The sequence below is a fragment of the Anomaloglossus baeobatrachus genome, chromosome 6 (assembly GCF_048569485.1).
Source record: "Anomaloglossus baeobatrachus isolate aAnoBae1 chromosome 6, aAnoBae1.hap1, whole genome shotgun sequence".
Taxonomy (NCBI): Eukaryota; Metazoa; Chordata; class Amphibia; order Anura; family Aromobatidae; genus Anomaloglossus; species Anomaloglossus baeobatrachus.
The window spans coordinates 502173253-502190785 of record NC_134358.1 but is presented as its reverse complement, the minus strand read 5'-3'; positions in this window follow the sequence as shown (position 1 = coordinate 502190785).

Here is a 17533-nt window from a genome sequence, read left to right as displayed (position 1 = left end):
CAGACAGACACATTGGAAAATCAAAAATAAATAATGAATTTTAAATTAATGATAATTACAGTGATTAAAGAAAGCTTGTTTAGTTTCCAAAAAATCATGGACACTTCCATTTTATTTACAGACAGCAGAAAAAGTGCCCTATTTTTATGGACTCCAGTAATTTCAGCAATCCTGCTTCTGATCCTACTACTAAAAACAAAAGGATACTGGGTATTATGTGCAAATTGTTCTTGTGTGTGTTTGTTCCTCTCATATAAGGGGTCCGCCATCTGTCTATTGTTGTGCTTGACTGGCCTTGGAGCCTGATCAATAAAGGTTGCATGGGGTATTTTTCTATCCAGTTAAATATGCACATTTTCTCTTCAGAGAGGAAGAGGACTAGAATTCAAGCGCCACCTATTGGAAATAGCAATCCTATAAGTCAGTATTGCCCCTTTAACGAGCCTTGCCGTAAGACTTAGGATAAAAGCCAAACCAAAATCTAAGTTTGCAGACACATGTTTCAGGGTATTGCCCCTCATCAGTGCAAAGTATAAGATCTAATTTGGCTAGGTGAGAGGCTTATGACTCTTTACTCCTTGGATCCTCTATCTAGTTACAGATGCTGAACCAGGGAACAGACTACACAAGTGTGTCATCAGTTGTGTTTGGCTGAGGCATTAGATCAACCATTGGACACAACTTATATATGTGAACTCAGCATACAATTTTACAATAGCCAATGAGAGCAATACAACCTCATAGTGTTAACCTTGTGTAACAATGGCTGTACCTGTTGAATCTTTTAGAAAAGACTGAACCTCAAGCCTGTGGACTTTAAGTCCACTATATGGACTAAAGGGTGCTTTACACGGTGCGACATTGCTAGCGATGTCGTGCGCGATAGCACCTGCCCCCGTTGTATGTGCAACATTTGGTGATCGCTGCCGTAGCGAACATTATCACTACGGCAGCTTCACACGCACATACCTGGTCGGCGAGGTCACTGTGACCACCGAACAATATCTCCTTCAAGGGCAAGGTGCGTTTGGCGTCACAGCGACGTCACTGCGGCGTCACTAAGTGGCCAGCCAATAGAAGTGGAGGGGCGGAAATGAGCGGGACGTAACATCCCGCCCACCTCCTTCCTTCCGCATTGCCGGTGGACGCAGGTAAGGAGATGTTCGTCGTTCCTGTGGTGTCACACATAGCAATGTGTGATGCCGCAGGAACGATGAACAACATTGTACCGGTGGCAGCAATGATATTAAGGAAATGAGCGACGTGTCAACGATTTTGCGATCGTTGATTGTCGCTCATTAGTGTTACACGGTGCGATGTCGCTACCGGCACCGGATGTGCGTCACTAACGACGTGACCCCGATGATATATCGGTAGCGATATCACAGCGTGTAAAGTACCCTTAAGGCTCCGTGGACTCTAATGTTTTCTGTATGTGTAAAATGCTGAGTATTGCCAACAATATAGAATCCCAGTTATTTAGGGGTTAATGGTGCTGTTGATGTGAAAGACTGGGTGGAGGGTGTGAGTGTACAGTACTGGGTAAAAGTTTGGACACATCTGCTCATGTAATGGTTATCTTTTATTGCAATATGCACTTTGTGGGGTCAGACTGAATGTAGCAAACCCTGATAGACCACATATGGAATCAAGGGGTAAAAAAATACATGTGAAACAAACCAGAATATATGCTAAACCTTAGATTCCTCAAAGTGAACCTCACTTTATTCTCCATTTACTATGAGGACAGATTTAGACAATCTTGGCATTCTCTCAAGCTCCTTCACCACGTAGTCACCTGTAATGGTTTCCAATGGACAAGTACACTGTGTCAAGAGTTTATTTGTGGAATCACCAGCCTACAGAAAGTTTTTGCTATGACCAGTTGTGTTTTGCAGAAGCAGCATTGACACAGCCCTGTACAGCTCTATACCCCAACTCTTGTAAGCCAGACACTGGCAAGAAAGATTCAACGAAAGAGAAATGACAGTCAATCATAACTTTAAGACATGAAGGTCAGCAAATTCCCACCTCCCTAAAAAATGGTCTGCACTCCTTTATTATTAAATTAATGTACAGGTCCACAAATACACTATGTGGCCAGTATACAGACCTGTACATACACACACATAGCTCACTGCGAGTAATGAATACATGAACTCTTCTATTGATGTAAATGTTAAAAAAGTTAAGCACTTAGTTAATGTTTTTGATCAAAGTCTGCGAAAGCCATCCAACCACATCAGGATCTACTTAAATATCGATGGTCTCTATCATTAATGTCCTACCGCTCCATATGCCAAACCTGGAGGGGTACCCTTTGACGTGGTAAAACGGCTTTTGCGCTCTTTGATCACAAAATGCTAAGTGTTTTCCTTTTTTTAACGTTTACAGCAATAATGGAGTTCATATATTCGCTAATCGAGTGTACTGATGCACAGTGTACATATATGATGATCAGTCAATCCAGAACATTTCTAAAACCATGAAGGAATTGTGACGCCCTGGACTAGCCAGGTAATCACAGGTAGGCCCCCTGCACAAACACCAGCCCCTAAAAAGGTATCAGCAGCCAACCTAAAAACCCTGAGTCACCCCTCTCAGGTCTTGCCAGGCGGCTGGCCACGCACACCGAGGAGTTCGGATAGCCTGAGGCGGGAAAACACAACAGATCTGTTAGGGAAGTGAAAAGGAGAGGAGGTGAAGTGGAGTAGAGAGGAGTAGCATCTGCCAGGGATCTGGGTAGGAGCCCGGATACCCTGTGGCCAGGAGGCAGATGATGGTGGCCGCCTGCAGGAGCCGGAAAGACAGCCGGTGGAACCGTCAGGGACTGGGACAGGGTAGTGGCCCGCCGGTACCGAACCGGGGAACTGAACGGAAACCGGAGCACCAGGAGGGGTACTGAGACCCAGTACGAGGCCCAGAAGCCACTGGACCGAGTCGAATTCACTGATTGGGGTCTGGACCTTAGGTTCTTTCCCACCCAAGTCCCAACTGAAGGCAACAGCCCAACGAGGGGGATAGAACGCCACCGCCCAGGCATAGAGATCCCACGGGCCAGCGTCTGCGGGGAGCGGACTCCCGTCGCTGAAGCGAAGAAAGTCAGCATTCTACCACAGAGGTGCAGGAGAAAGGCGGGGACCACCAACCTGAGTAAGGTTTACCAGAGACTCCGGTGTATTTATAATAATGAGTACAACAGTGCGCTCGGGCAGCGCATCGCACCTCACCATCCCGCCCGCACCTCTAGCCCCCAATCGGGCCCCTGGGGCCACCAACCCCTACCCATGGAGGGGATCAACACCAAGCTGCACAACACCATCCCCGGGAGCCTAGTCAACGGCAGCGGTGTGCCCACTCACCACAACCCGTGGGTGGCATCACGAACTTAACCCCAAAACAACCGCAGCCCCCGGCCGTGAACCTCCCCACCGAACACCACCCCTCACAAAGCACCAGCACGCCTCCAGAGTGACCTCACCCCCGGCCACCCACCGACGAGCACGGATCCGAGCGGCTCGGCAGCCGGCCGAGCCCCGGGGCGGTACAGAATCTTCCAATGCAGTAATGAAAATACTCTGGCTCTTATAAGGACTGCCCCATGAAAGGAAAACAAAGAATGACCAATGTTGTAGAGGATGAGTTCATCAGAGTTATCATCCCTAGAAACTGCAAATTAATGGCAGCACACACATTTCTCATGAGTGATGCACAGACATCAAGCAGCAGACACATTTCAACATCAACAGCACAGAGGATACTGCGAGAAGAAGTCTTTTTAGTATTGAATTGCTGCAAAGAAGCCACTACTAAGGACCACAATAAAGTAAATACTTTTTTGGGCCTGAGTGACACAAAGACTGGAGATTAGATTAGTAGGAATCTGTATTGTGGTCTGAAAAGTAAAAATTTGTATAATTTGGCACCAACCAGGATTTTGGAAGGTAGTGAAAAGGTGAGAAGATAGTTTCTATAGGTGTGGTGCCCATAGTGAAGCATGGAAGGGGAGATGTGATAGTGTATATGTGTGTGTGTTTTTCTTTTGGGACAGTGGTTGTGAATTATTCCAAATTAAAGGCACACTTACCCAGCCTGGCTACCACAGCATTCTGCAATGACATGACTCCCATCTGGTTTGCACTTAGTGGGATCATAATTTGTGTTGCAACAAGACATTGACCCAAAGGAAATCTCTAGGTTATGGTAGGGCTATGTGATGAAGAAAGAAAGGATGGAGGGCTGCATCAGATGACATGACCTTCACAATCACCCAATGTCAATTCAGTTGGGATAGTTTAGAATGACTTGGACCAGAGAGCCCTGATTTCAACATCATCGAGTCTTTATGGGATTACATGAAGAGACAGAAGGATTTCCACAAATCTGTATCTACAGTAGATCTGTAGTTTGGTCTCCAAGATATTTGAAAGCACCTCCCTGCTGAGGTGCATGTGTACCGAGAAGAATGGATGATTTGATCCTGTTTTTAAGTCAAAGGGTGAGCACAACAAATATTGATTTGATTTAGGCACACAGGAACGGTTTTCTATTTAAACAGTCCAGACGGTTTATTAAGGCCGGTTTCAGATGTTCGTGTTGCAGGTACATGTAACATCCATTTTTAACATGGATGCCACATGTACCCATGTTATTCTATGCTGTTACTCACACGGACCGTGTGACCCCTCACACACACACAGAGACATGTCCATTTTTCTTCGCAGCATGGGTGTCATACAGATCGCACACTGATGTGATCTGTGCAACATCAGTTTGACACTTCCCGGAGAAAACACGGGTCTTTAAAATAAAAAAAATTCTATACACCATGCGCAGAATTATTAGGCAAGTTGTATTTTAGAGGATTTTTTTTATTATTGATCAACAACTATGTTCTCAATCAACCCAAAAGACTCATAAATATCAAAGCTTAATATTTTTGGAACTTGGAGTGGTTTTTTTTTTAGATTTTGCTATCTTCGGAGGATATCTGTTTGTGCAGGTAACTATTACTGTGCAGAATTATTAGGCAACTTAATAAAAAACAAATATATTCCCATCTCACTTGTTTATTTTCACCAGGTAAACCAATATAACTGCACACAATTTAGAAATAAACATTTCTGACATGCAAAAACAAAACACAAAAAAAATTAGTGACCAATATAGCCACCTTTTTTTATGATGACATTCAACAGCCTACCATCCATAGATTCTGTCAGTTGCTTAATCAGTTTACGATCAACATTGCGTGCAGCAGCCACCACAGCCTCCAGACACTGTTCCGAGAGGTGTACTGTTTTCCCTCCCTGTAGATCTCACATTTTATGAGGGACCACAGGTTCTTTATGGGGTACAGATCAGGTGAACAAGGGGGCCATGGCATTATTTTTTCATCTTTTAAACCTTTACTGGCCAGACACGCTGTGGAGTAGTTGGATGCATGTGATGGAGCATTGTCCTGCATGAATTGTCCTGCATCATGTTTTTCTTGAAAGATACCGACTTCTTCCTGTACCACTGCTTGAAGAAGTTGTCTGCCAGAAACTAGCAGTGGGTCTGGGAGTTGAGCTTCACTCCACCCGAAAAGGTCTTACAAGTTCATATTTGGTGATACCAGCCCATACCAGTATCCCATCTCCACCTTGCTGGCGTCTGAGTCGGAGTGGAGCTCTCTGCCCTTTACTGATCCAGCCTCTGGCCCATCCATCTGGCCCATCAAAATTCACTCTCATTTCATCAGTCCATAAAACCTTTGAAAAATCAGTCTTAAGATAATTCTTGGCCCAGTCTTGACATTTTATCTTATATTTTTTGTTCAAAGGTGGTTGTTTTTTAGCCTTCCTTACCTTGGCCATGTACCTGAGTATGGCACACCTTGTGCTTTTTGATACTCCAGTAACGTTGCAGCTCTGAAATATGGCCAAACTGATGGCAAATGGCATCTTGGCAGCTTCACGCTTGATTTTCCTCAATTCCTGGGCAATTATTTTGTGCCTTTTTTGCCCAACACGCTGCTTGTGACCCTGCTGGCTATGTGCCATGAAACGCTTGATTGTTCGGTGATCACGCTTCAAAAGTTTGGTAATTTGAAGACTGCTGCATCCCTCTGCAAGACATCTCACAATTTTGGACTTTTTAGAGCCCGTCAAATCTCTCTTCTGACCCATTTTTGGAAAGGAAAGGAAGTTGCCTAATGATTAAGCACACCTAATATAGGGTGTTGATGTCATTACACCAGACCCCTCCTCATTACAGAGATGTACATCACCTGATTTACTTAATTGGTAGTTGGCTCTCAAGCCTATACAGCTTGGAGTAGGACAACATGTATAAGGTGCAGCCAGTGCACTATCAGGCACAGTGTGTACATACCATCAGTGGGCAGCTCGGATGTGTAGGCTGTGAAATCCAAGTTTATAGAGTTTGAAAATTCATCATCTTTTTGATTGACGTGTGCACCTCTGCTGCTAATGTCCGGGCGGGTTATGCACGTGGATTCCAACCACCCGCTGCCTGTTCCTTCCTCCCTCTAGCTGTATGTAAATTTCTACTCTTCTGTTATATGGCGTCGGAATGATATCTGAAGCCCACAGTATTATTGTGCATGAGAGGGCGGCGCATGCACCCTCGCTTCTTCAGATCTGTTGTGACCGTGGGAGCGCGCACGGTGTGACAACAGGAGTGGAGAACAGCTGATCTTACCCCGATTAGCTGCAGCAGACGTCTGCTACGATATCGTCTGCTGCAGCTAATCGGGGTAAGATCAGCTGTTCTCCAGTCCTGTTGTGACACCGCGCGCGCTCCCGCTGTCACAACAGATCTGAAGAAGCGAGGGCGAATGCGCCGCCCTCTCATGCACTATAATACTGTGGGCTTCAGATACACGGCGCCGGAGAAGAGCGCTATGCGCAGGCGCTAACTCCGACGCCGTGTAACAGAAGAGTACAAATTTACATACAGCCAGAGGGAGGGAGGAAGGAACAGGCGGCGGGGGGCGGGAATCCACGTGCATAACCCGCCCGGACATTAGCAGCAGAGGTGCACACGTCAATCAAAAAGATGATGAATTTTCAAACTTTAAAAACTTGGATTTCACAGCCCACGCATCCAAGCTGCCCACTAATGGTATGTATACACTGTGCCTGATAGTGCCAGTACTGCACTGGCTGCACCTTATACATGAAAATCCTGATGTTTGGTTCCCTTTAATAAAGCTCTTGAATGTGGTTTTGAGAACTTAGAGGGGTACAATTTTTTAAATGGTGTCACTTTTGGGTATTTTGTGTCGCGGGCGGAGGAGGGGACGCTGCGCTCACCCACTGCTCGGGTCCGTCTGCTGCTGCTGCTGCTCGGTGGTGGCTCGAGCGGTGGGCCGGATCCCGGGGACTCGAGCGGCGCTCCTCGCCCGTGAGTGAAAGAGGGGGTGGTTTGGTTTAGGGATATTGTCCGTGACGCCACCCACGGTTGTGGTGAGGTTGTGACACCACCGCTGCTCTGGACGGGGATCCCGGGAGCGATGACAGGGAGCAGCTTGGATGTTGGTTCTCCCCTCCGTGGGTAGGGGGGTTGGTTGTCCCGGGGCCCGGTGAGGAGTAGGGATGGATGGCAGGCAGGTTACGGGGCCTGGTGAGGTGCAGGGTTGCGGGGGCAGCGCTGTGCCGCATGGCACGGTGGTACTCACTCAGCCAATGATGAATGCAAAGTCTCCGGTAAAACAAACGGCTGGATGGACGGGTCCCACAGACGGCTGCGTTAGCTCTCCCGGTAGGTTGGTGGTGACTGCCTTTCCCTGCACCTGTGTTGTGTTTACGGTTCCAATGGCTTCCCACCGGTAACCCGCTCCCCAGCTTGGATGGATGCTGAAGGAGCCCCTTTTGCCCGTAGGCTCTGGCCCTGGGAACTGTAGCCTTGGCGGTGACTGTGTTTCCCTTTACGGTGTGAGCTGTTGCCTTCAATCGGGTCTTGACTGCTGGGAAACCTCGGAGGTTCCCTTCGCTAATGGATTTGACCAGTTTTACGGCGACTCCTAGCCTGGTCGGGGTCCGTAAGCCCTGCCGGATGGTGCTGGCTTCTCTTTGCTCTCCGATCCGGTGCCGCTGAGCCACCGCCTGTCCACGGTCCTTACAGTTCGCTCCAATCGGCCTCTCCTGCAGACGGTCACCGCCATCTGCCAACCTTGCTGTTCCGTCTGGGCCACACACCCGGACGCCGTCAGATTGCTCCTCTACCGCTTCACTCCTCACTCCTCAACTTCAAACTCCATCTGCTCTGCTTCCTTTTCCCGCCTCCAGGACTGTGAACTCCTCGGTGGGCGGGACCAACCGCCTGGCCCACCCCCTGGTGTGGACATCAGCCCCTGGAGGAAGGCAACAAGGATTTTGTGTTTGGCTTCGGTGTGCCTAACCGGGGTGTGGGGTGTGTTGGTGTAGTTCTGTGACGACCTGGCTTGTCCAGGGCGCCACATTTTGCATCACATAGGATTCTCAAAGTCACTTCAAATCATATTGACCAAATATTATCACATACGTGAAGTACAATATGTCACAAAATAACATTCTCAGAGTCACTGGGAAATATTGAAGCGTTCAAGAGTTACTGGTGAAGGGGTTAAAATTATTCCAAGATCTATTGATTAAAACTCGCTTTATTCATGGTGATATGGTCCTGTACTTTAGGAGGAGGGAGTGAATAGTGTCAAATAGTTATTTAGGATTGTTGGGTTAAAGTAAGCTTGTTTGGAGGGTGAAGGGCAGTTATACAGATCCTTGAAAAAGTATTTATACCCTGAGAACTTTTCCACATTTTTTCCCATTACACCCACAAAGTTAGAAATTTTTTTTGGATTGTATGTAACATAACATAAATCAAGTATTTGTGAAGTGTAAAGGAAAGGATCTAAGGTTTTTTAAATATTTAAAAAATATATAAATTTGAAAATTGTGACATGCATTTGTATTCAGCCCCCTGTAGTCTTATACCTGTAAGTAAAATCCTTAGAGGCCAGTTGCCTCCAGAAGTCACTTAATCAGTCTAATGCATCCACCTGTGAGTAATTTATTCTCAGTATAATTACAGCTGTTCTGTGAAGACCTCAGAGGTTTGTTTAAGAACTTTAGGAATCAAACAGTCCAAGCTCTGAGTGTCACATAGAGCATTGTTCAATCCATTATCCAAAAATGGAAGGAATATGGCACAACTGCAAACCTACCAACACATGGCCATCCACCTAAAATGACATCCCAACTAAGGCTGCTTTCACACTACGTTTTTCTAACATGTGTCATGAACGTTTTTTTGCTGTAAAAGCGGATCCTGCTTTTACAGCAAAAAAACGCATGCAAATGCATGTGTTATTTTGCAGGATCCTGTCACTTTAAGTTTATGGGCCGGCATTGGAGTCATGTGATCGGGAGTCAGTGGAACTGAACGTGATAGACTGGGAGCCGGCATCTGACAGCTGCGGAGGCTCATAACCAAGGTAAACATCGGGTAACTTGCTTGGATACCCAATATTTACCTTGGTTACGAGCATCCGCAGCTGCTAGGAGCCGGGCTCCCTGCACACGTAACCAACGTAAACATCGGGAAACTAAGAGAAGCGCTTTGCTTGGTTACCCGATATTTACCTTGGTTACGAGTGTCTGCAGCTCTCAGGCAGGGAAGAGAGAGAGGAGAGGGAGAGGGAGGGGGAAAGAGTGAGGGGGAGAGAGGGAGGGAGAGAGAGACAGAGAGGAAGGGGGAGAGAGAGACTGATCACCCGAGGCTGGTTTCTGGGCATGCTCAGTAGAGCAAGCAGGATCCTGTCTATCAGCATGCCAGCGTTCACATGCGGGGCGAGTGCATGCAGTATAGTCAGGATCCAGCAATTTGCAGTATTTGGACGCAGCTCAAAAACGCTACAAGTAGCGTTTTTGAAAAATGTTAAAAAACTGCAAGTCGCTGGATCCTCACTATAATGCACGCAAACGCATGTGAACGCATGTTGACGCGAGTCCATTGCAAATGCATTGAAATGAAAACGCATTTGCACTGGATCCGTTTTTGCGTTAAAAAGACGTTCAGGACTCATGTTAAAAAAACGTAGTGTGAAAGCAGCCTACGTAGAGAAGCAGCCAAGAGGCCCATGGTAACTCTGGAGTTGCTGCAGAAATACACAGCTCAGATGGGAGAATCTGTCCACATGACAACCATTAGTCGTATACTCCAGAATTATGGCCACTATAGCAGAATGTCAAGAAGAAACCTATTATTCAAAGCAAGTCATAAGAAGTACCATTTGCAGCTTGAAAAAAAGCCATGTAGGTGATACAGTTAGCATGTGGAAAAAGATGCTCTGGTTAGATGAGATCAAAGTAGAACTTTTTGGGCTACATACAAACTGCTATGTGTGGCTGAAAACTAACACTGCACATTACACTGAAAACAAAACACCATCCCCACTGTTAAGCATAGTGGTTGCAGCATCATGCTGTCGGAAGGCTTTTCTTCAGAAGGAAAACATCCTTCCAGTAGGACAACAACCCTAAAATACTGCCAAAGCTACTGGATGGTTTTGATCAAAGCATATTCATGTGTGTGAATGAACCAATCACAGTCCAGACCTAAATCCTATTGAGAATCTGTGGCAAGATTTGAAAATTGCTGTTCACAGACGCCTCCATTCAATATCACTGAGCTAGAGCTATTTTGCATAGAAGAATAGGCAACAATTTCAGCCTCTAAATGTGCAAAACTGGAAGAGACATTCCCCAAAACCCTTGCATCAGTAATTACAGCAAAAGGTGGTCTTAGAAAGTATCAACTCAAGGGAATGAATACAAATACATGTCGCAATTTTCAAATTTATATTGTTCAAATATTTAGAAAACCATGTGTCATTTACTTTATAATTAACAAATACTGGCTCCTTAGAGATGATATGTCACATAAAATCCAAATAAAATACATTTGTGAATGTAACGTGAAAAAAATGTGGAAAACTTCACGGGGTATTATTATTATTATTATTAATATTTATTTATAGAGCACCATTAATTCCTTGGTGCTGTACATGAGAAGGGCTACGTACAGAATACATACACAAGATACAATAGACTGGTACAGGGGGAAGAGGACCCTGCCCTTCCGGGCTTATATTCTATAGGATTTTGGGGATGAGACAGTAGGTGGGGTGTTGGGCAGCTCCACATGGTGGTGAGGCGGCAGCAGCTCCGCACGGTGGTGAGGCGGCGGCAGCTCCGCACATTGTTGAGGTGATGGCAGCTCCGCATGGTGGTGAGGCAGTAGCTGTGGTGGTGGTGAAGCAGTGGGGTCATTGAAGATTATAGGCATTTCTGAACAGATGAGTTTTCAAGTTCTGTTTGAAGCTTGCAAGTGTAGCAGATAATCTGACGTGGTGAGGCAGCAAATTTCAGAAGACAGGGGATGCTCGGGGGAAGTTTTGGAGGTAGTTGCATGAGGAGCGAATGAGAGGCAGAGAGAAGGAGATCTTGGGATTACCAGAGATTACATTTTGGAGTGTAGCGGGAGATTAATTCAGAATTAATTAATATGGAGGAGACAGATTATGGACGGCTTTGTAGGTCAGTGTTAGTAGTTTGAATTGGATACGGTGAAAGATTGGGAGCCAATGGAGGGATTTGCAGAGGGGAGAAGGGTTATGAATACATTTTCAAGGCTCTGTATGTTTTAAGCATAAATATAATGGATGACATTTTTGGCCAAAAGGGGTTTTCTCTACAGATGTTTGGCACACCTGGAGCACTGCTGAAGAAAATATTTGCAGCATGTAGCACGGTTTCCGCGGTCTGTGCTGAGTTGTTTTGGGTGTAGGGGTGCAACTTAAATCAAGGGCACTTTCCAGTGTTGTACTACAATGTTTACTGTTTCAGAGCTGAGTTGGGACATGATAGGGAGGAGACTGAGGTCAATGATGATGGTAGATTGTCCATAAGTTGCTGGGTATTCATGGCACGTAGATTTCTCTATGTGCGGTAAGTAGGGATTTCCTAAGTGGAGGACAATGAAGGTTTTGGCCAGAATGAGGAAAAAGGGAGTTAGTAAGATCATGCACTGTGGAGAACAGGGAGAAGATCAGGTCCAATGTATACCCATATAGCCCCAGATAGAGAGTGTACCATCAATGGTGATGTTAAAGTCCACCAAGATGAGAGTGGAAATGTCACAAGACAGAAAGTGTGAAAGCCAGGTGGCAAAGTGATCCAGGAACTGGTGGGATTAGCCTAGAGAGTGGTACACAACTGCTACTCGCAGGGAGAAGGGAAAAGTCTGATAGTGTGAGTCTCAAGAGAAGGGAAGATAAGTGAGGATAAGGGGGTGAACACCTGAAAAGCATATTTTGATTAAAGAAGCAAACCAACACCACCACTTTGTCTGTTCTCAGGTCTAGGGGTATGTGAAAAATGTAAGCCAACATATGAGACGAGAGCAATGGAGGTGGTGTCTGAGTGCTGTAATCCAGGTTTCAATAAGAATTTTAAAGTAAAAATTCATGGATGCAGAGGAGTTTGTTACACATACTGTAGATCTGGCATTTCAAAGGGCACAATTAAAGGAAGCAGGAGCGGTTAATATTACTGAGTTTGACAAAGTTTCTGTGTGTAGCAGAAAAGGAAATCAATTCACTAGTACAAGGAGGGACCGTGTTTGGGGAGAAGACTCCTATTACTAGGAGAAGGACAACAGAGCAAGCAGATGGTTATGTGAGGGTATCTTTTGTGTTGTATGGTGGGAGTGGATGGATTTGTGAGGTTTCAAAATGTGAAAAGACCTTGTCAGCTGTACATGGGAGAGGAAAGGTGAGAAGGAATGATATGAATGGAGTGCACAGAGTGTGTAAAAAGAGCGGTGAATTTGAAAGAATACAGCAGTTAGAACATAAATAATACAAATAGATGTGGTATCATGTACAGCTGATGGTTCTGGAAATGTATTCCTGTACTGATGGTAGTTCTGGTGCTGCATTGATGTACCGATGGTGGTTCCATTGTTATATTCATGTATTGATGGGGGTTCCGGTGATGGTGGGATCACAAATCAATTATTATTTAAATTTTTTAAGAAAAATCTATGAAACTTTGGCACTGTCCCCAGAAAACATTCCCCTCACAGTATGAAGTCGCCATAGTGGCCATACAAAGACATCCCATTGTGTGTCCTTTCACAAAACTGCTCCTCTGCTACTGAGCTACTCTCCGTTGTCCACTCACTGTCCACCTGGATCCCGCACAGTTGGTAGGTATGCTTATAATATTTTGAGAGATATGTTACACTTCCTATTAAGATGGACATTTGCTTATCCTATTCTAATATACAATCATATGAAAAAGTTTGGGCACCCCTATTAATGTTAAACTTTTTTCTTTATAACAATTTGGCTTTTTGCAACAGCTATTTCAGTTTCATATATCTAATAACTGATGGACTGAGTAATATTTCTGGATTGAAATGATGTTTATTGTACTAACAGAAAATGTGCAATCTGCATTTAAACAAAATTTGACAGGTGCAAAAGTATGGGCACCTCAACATAAAAGTGACATTAATATTTTGTAGATCCTCCTTTTGCAAAAATAACAGCCTCTAGTCACTTTCTGTAGCTTTTAATGAGTTCCTGGATCCTGGATGAAGGTATATTTGACCCTTCCTGTTTACAAAACAATTCCAGTTCAGTTAAGTTTGATGGTCGCCGAGCATGGACAGCACGCTTCAAATCATCCCACAGATTTTCAATGATATTCAGGTCTGGGGACTGGGATGGCCATTTCAGAACATTGTAATTGTTCCTCTGCATGAATGCCTGAGTAGATTTGGAGCGGTGTTTTGGATCATTGTCTTGCTGAAATATCCATTCCCTGCGTAACTTCAACTTCGTCACTGATTCTTGCACATTATTGTCAAGAATCTGCTGATACTGAGTTGAATCCATGCGACCCTCAGCTTTAACAAGATACCTGGTGCTGGCATTGGCCACACAGCCCCAAAGCATGATGGAACCTCCACCAAATTTTACTGTGGGTAGCAAGTGCTTTTCTTGGAATGCCGTGTTTTTTGCCTCCATGCATAACGCCTTTTTGTATGACCAAACAACTCAATCTTTGTTTCATCAGTCCACAGGACCTTCTTCCAAAATGTAACTGGCTTGCCCAAATGTGCTTTTGCGTACCTCAGGCGACTCTGTTTGTGGCGTGCTTGCAGAAATGGCTTCTTTCGCATCACTCTCCCATACAGCTTCTCCTTGTGCAACGTGCGCTGTATTGTTGACCGATGCACATTGACACCATCTGCAGCAAGATGATGCTGCAGGTCTTTGGAGGTGGTCTGTGGATTGTCCTTGACTGTTCTCACCATTCTTCTTCTCTGCCTTTCTGATATTTTTCTTGGCCTGCCACTTCTGGGCTTAACAAGAACTGTACCTGTGTTCTTCCATTTCCTTACTATGTTCCTCACAGTGGAAACTGACAGTTTAAATCTCTGAGACAACTTTTTGTATCTTTCCCCTGAACAACTATGTTGAATAATCTTTGTTTTCAGATCATTTGAGAGTTGTTTTGAGGAGCCCATGATGCCGCTCTTCATAGGAGATTCAAATAGGAGAACAACTTGCAAGTGGCCACCTTAAATACCTTTTCTCATGATTGGATACACCTGCATATGAAGTTCAAAGCTCAATGAGGTTACAAAACCAATTTAGTGCTTCAGTAAGTCAGTAAAAACTAGTTAGGAGTATTCAAATCAAGAAAATGATAAGGGTGCCCATAATTTTGCACCAGTCAAATTTTGTTTAAATGCAGATTGCACATTTTCTGTTAGTACAATAAACCTCATTTCAATCCAGAAATATTACTGAGTCCATCAGTTATTAGATATATGAAACTGAAATAGCTGTTGCAAAAACCCAAATTGTTATAAAGAAAAAAGGTTAACATTAATAGGGGTGCCCAAACCTTTCCATATGACTGTATATACAGTATAACACAAAAGGGAGTACACCATTCACATTATTGTAGATATTATTTTATATATTTTCATGGGACAACACTGAAGATGATACTTTGATATAATGTAGTCAGTGCCCAGCCTGTATAACAGTGTAAATTTGTTATGCCCTTTAAATGTCACTATAGGTATAGGAAAGTACACATGTATGGCGACAGGGAAGGGAAACCCTGTGTCTAGAGAAGGCAGATATGGTGACCATTGACCAACCTTCCTCTGGCCCCTGGCTCCCCTAACCACCCTAGATAGGCTCCACACCTATGCGCGGAGCAGGATACCTGGCCCTGGCTGACCCTGAACTGGGCCCTAGGTAGGGAACGGATGGGAGAAGCGCTTAGTCAACCCCACTAAGATCTAAATAACACACAGGGAACACACACAGGGGAATGTATACAAACAATTTATCTCCTAGATGACTCTGAAAGAGGTACAGCAACAAACACATTTCTTCAGATGAATACAAGCTGACTGCTTGCATCCAAAGCCTGTATAGGAATATAAAAACAAAAAAACAAAAAAGCATGGCCAGTGTGAACATGGTCTCACAAGTTCCATGTATACCATCTCATACTCCGGCTCACTTTTTTGTTTTTATGTAGTTTTTTTGTATTCAGTACAAACAGGGAGTGGCCCCCTTCTCAGCGAGCTGGACATTTCATTCTGTGAATCCCCCTGACTGTGTGTGTCCTGTTGAGACCCGGTCGCTCTCAGCCCTTAGCCACATTGAGGCCTATTTTAGACCCATGGTAAGGTTTTAATATTAGAGAGTGTAGGTACTATCCCAACTGGGTACACCTAGGCGTTGGTGGGATAGCTTTATGCTTTTTTTGATCAAAAACAGTGTTTACTAAGTACCCTATGTTTATATGCACTATGCTTTTATTTAGTTACAGCAGGGTATGTTTTCACAATTTTTTTTTTTCCTTGGTTTCTCTTTGTCTCATGGCCAGTGTGAACATGGTCTCACAAGTTCCATGTATACCATCTCATACTCCGGCTCACTTTTTTGTTTTTATGTAGTTTTTTTGTATTCAGTACAAACAGGGAGTGGCCCCCTTCTCAGCGAGCTGGACATTTCATTCTGTGAATCCCCCTGACTGTGTGTGTCCTGTTGGGACCCGGTCGCTCTCAGCCCTTAGCCACATTGAGGCCTATTTTAGACCCATGGTAAGGTTTTAATATTAGAGAGTGTAGGTACTATCCCAACTGGGTACACCTTGGCGTTGGTGGGATAGCTTTATGCTTTTTTTGATCAAAAACAGTGTTTACTAAGTACCCTATGTTTATATGCACTATGCTTTTATTTAGTTACAGCAGGGTATGTTTTCACAATTTTTATTTTTTTTTCCTTGGTTTCTCTTTGTATAGGAATATAAGTCTATCACCAGCAAACACAAAGGGGAAATGTGAGTATTTAAGGGCATAAGGGGAAGTTATGATGATTAACAGCTGAAATGTGAGAATATCCACAGGGTTCTAAAAGGAAAGGGATTAACCCCACGCAAAGAAGATACATAAGATACCATTTACCCCACAGCAGGAAGAACAGAAAGTCAGGGAGCAATTTGTGTATACAGCTGGACACCACAGGACTGTCTGTCAACCGTGACACTAAATAACTCAACACACAGCCATTAATGCTTAAACTGCTAGCAACTAAAGTGAGTACACCACTAAATGAAAATGGCTAAATTGTGCCCAGAGTGTCAATATTTTGTGTGGCCACCATTATATTCAAGCACTACCTTAATTCTCTTGGGGATGGAGTTCACTAGAGCTTCACAGGAGCCACTGGAATTGTCTTACACTTCTTGGTGACGACATCACAGAGCTGGTGGATGTTAGGGACCTTGCACTTCTCCACCTTCCATTTAAGGATGCCCCACAGATATTCCTTAAGTTTAGGTCTGGAGATATGTTTGGCCTTTTTGAGCATCTTTACCCTCAGGTTTCTTTAGCAAGGCAGTGGTCATCTTGCAGGTGAGGCCTGTTCTTAGTGGAACCTGTCTTGTTAAACTGCTGTATGGTCTTGGCCACCATGCTGCAGCTCAGTTTCAGGATGTTAGCAATCTTCTTATAGCCTAGGCCATCTTTATGTAGATCAAAAAAAATTTTTTTCACATCCTCAGAGATTTCTTTGCCATGATATGAGCGATAACACCAAATCTAACACAGCTGCTCCCCATTCACAACTGAGACCTTCTAACACTAATGAGTCACATGACACCAGGGAGGGAAAATGGCTAATTAGCATCAATTGACCATTTTCACTTAGGGGTGTACTCACTTTTGTTGCCAGCTGTTTAGACATTAATAGCTGTGTGTTGAGTTATTCAGAGGGCACCAAATTTCCACGGTTATACAAGGTGCACACTAACTAATGTACACTGTATCAGTGTCATATCTTCAGTGTTGTCCCAAGAATATATAATAAAATATTTACAAAAAATGTGATGGGGTGTACTCACTTTCATGATATACTGTAACATGAAACTTTAAAGAACTTGTTGAT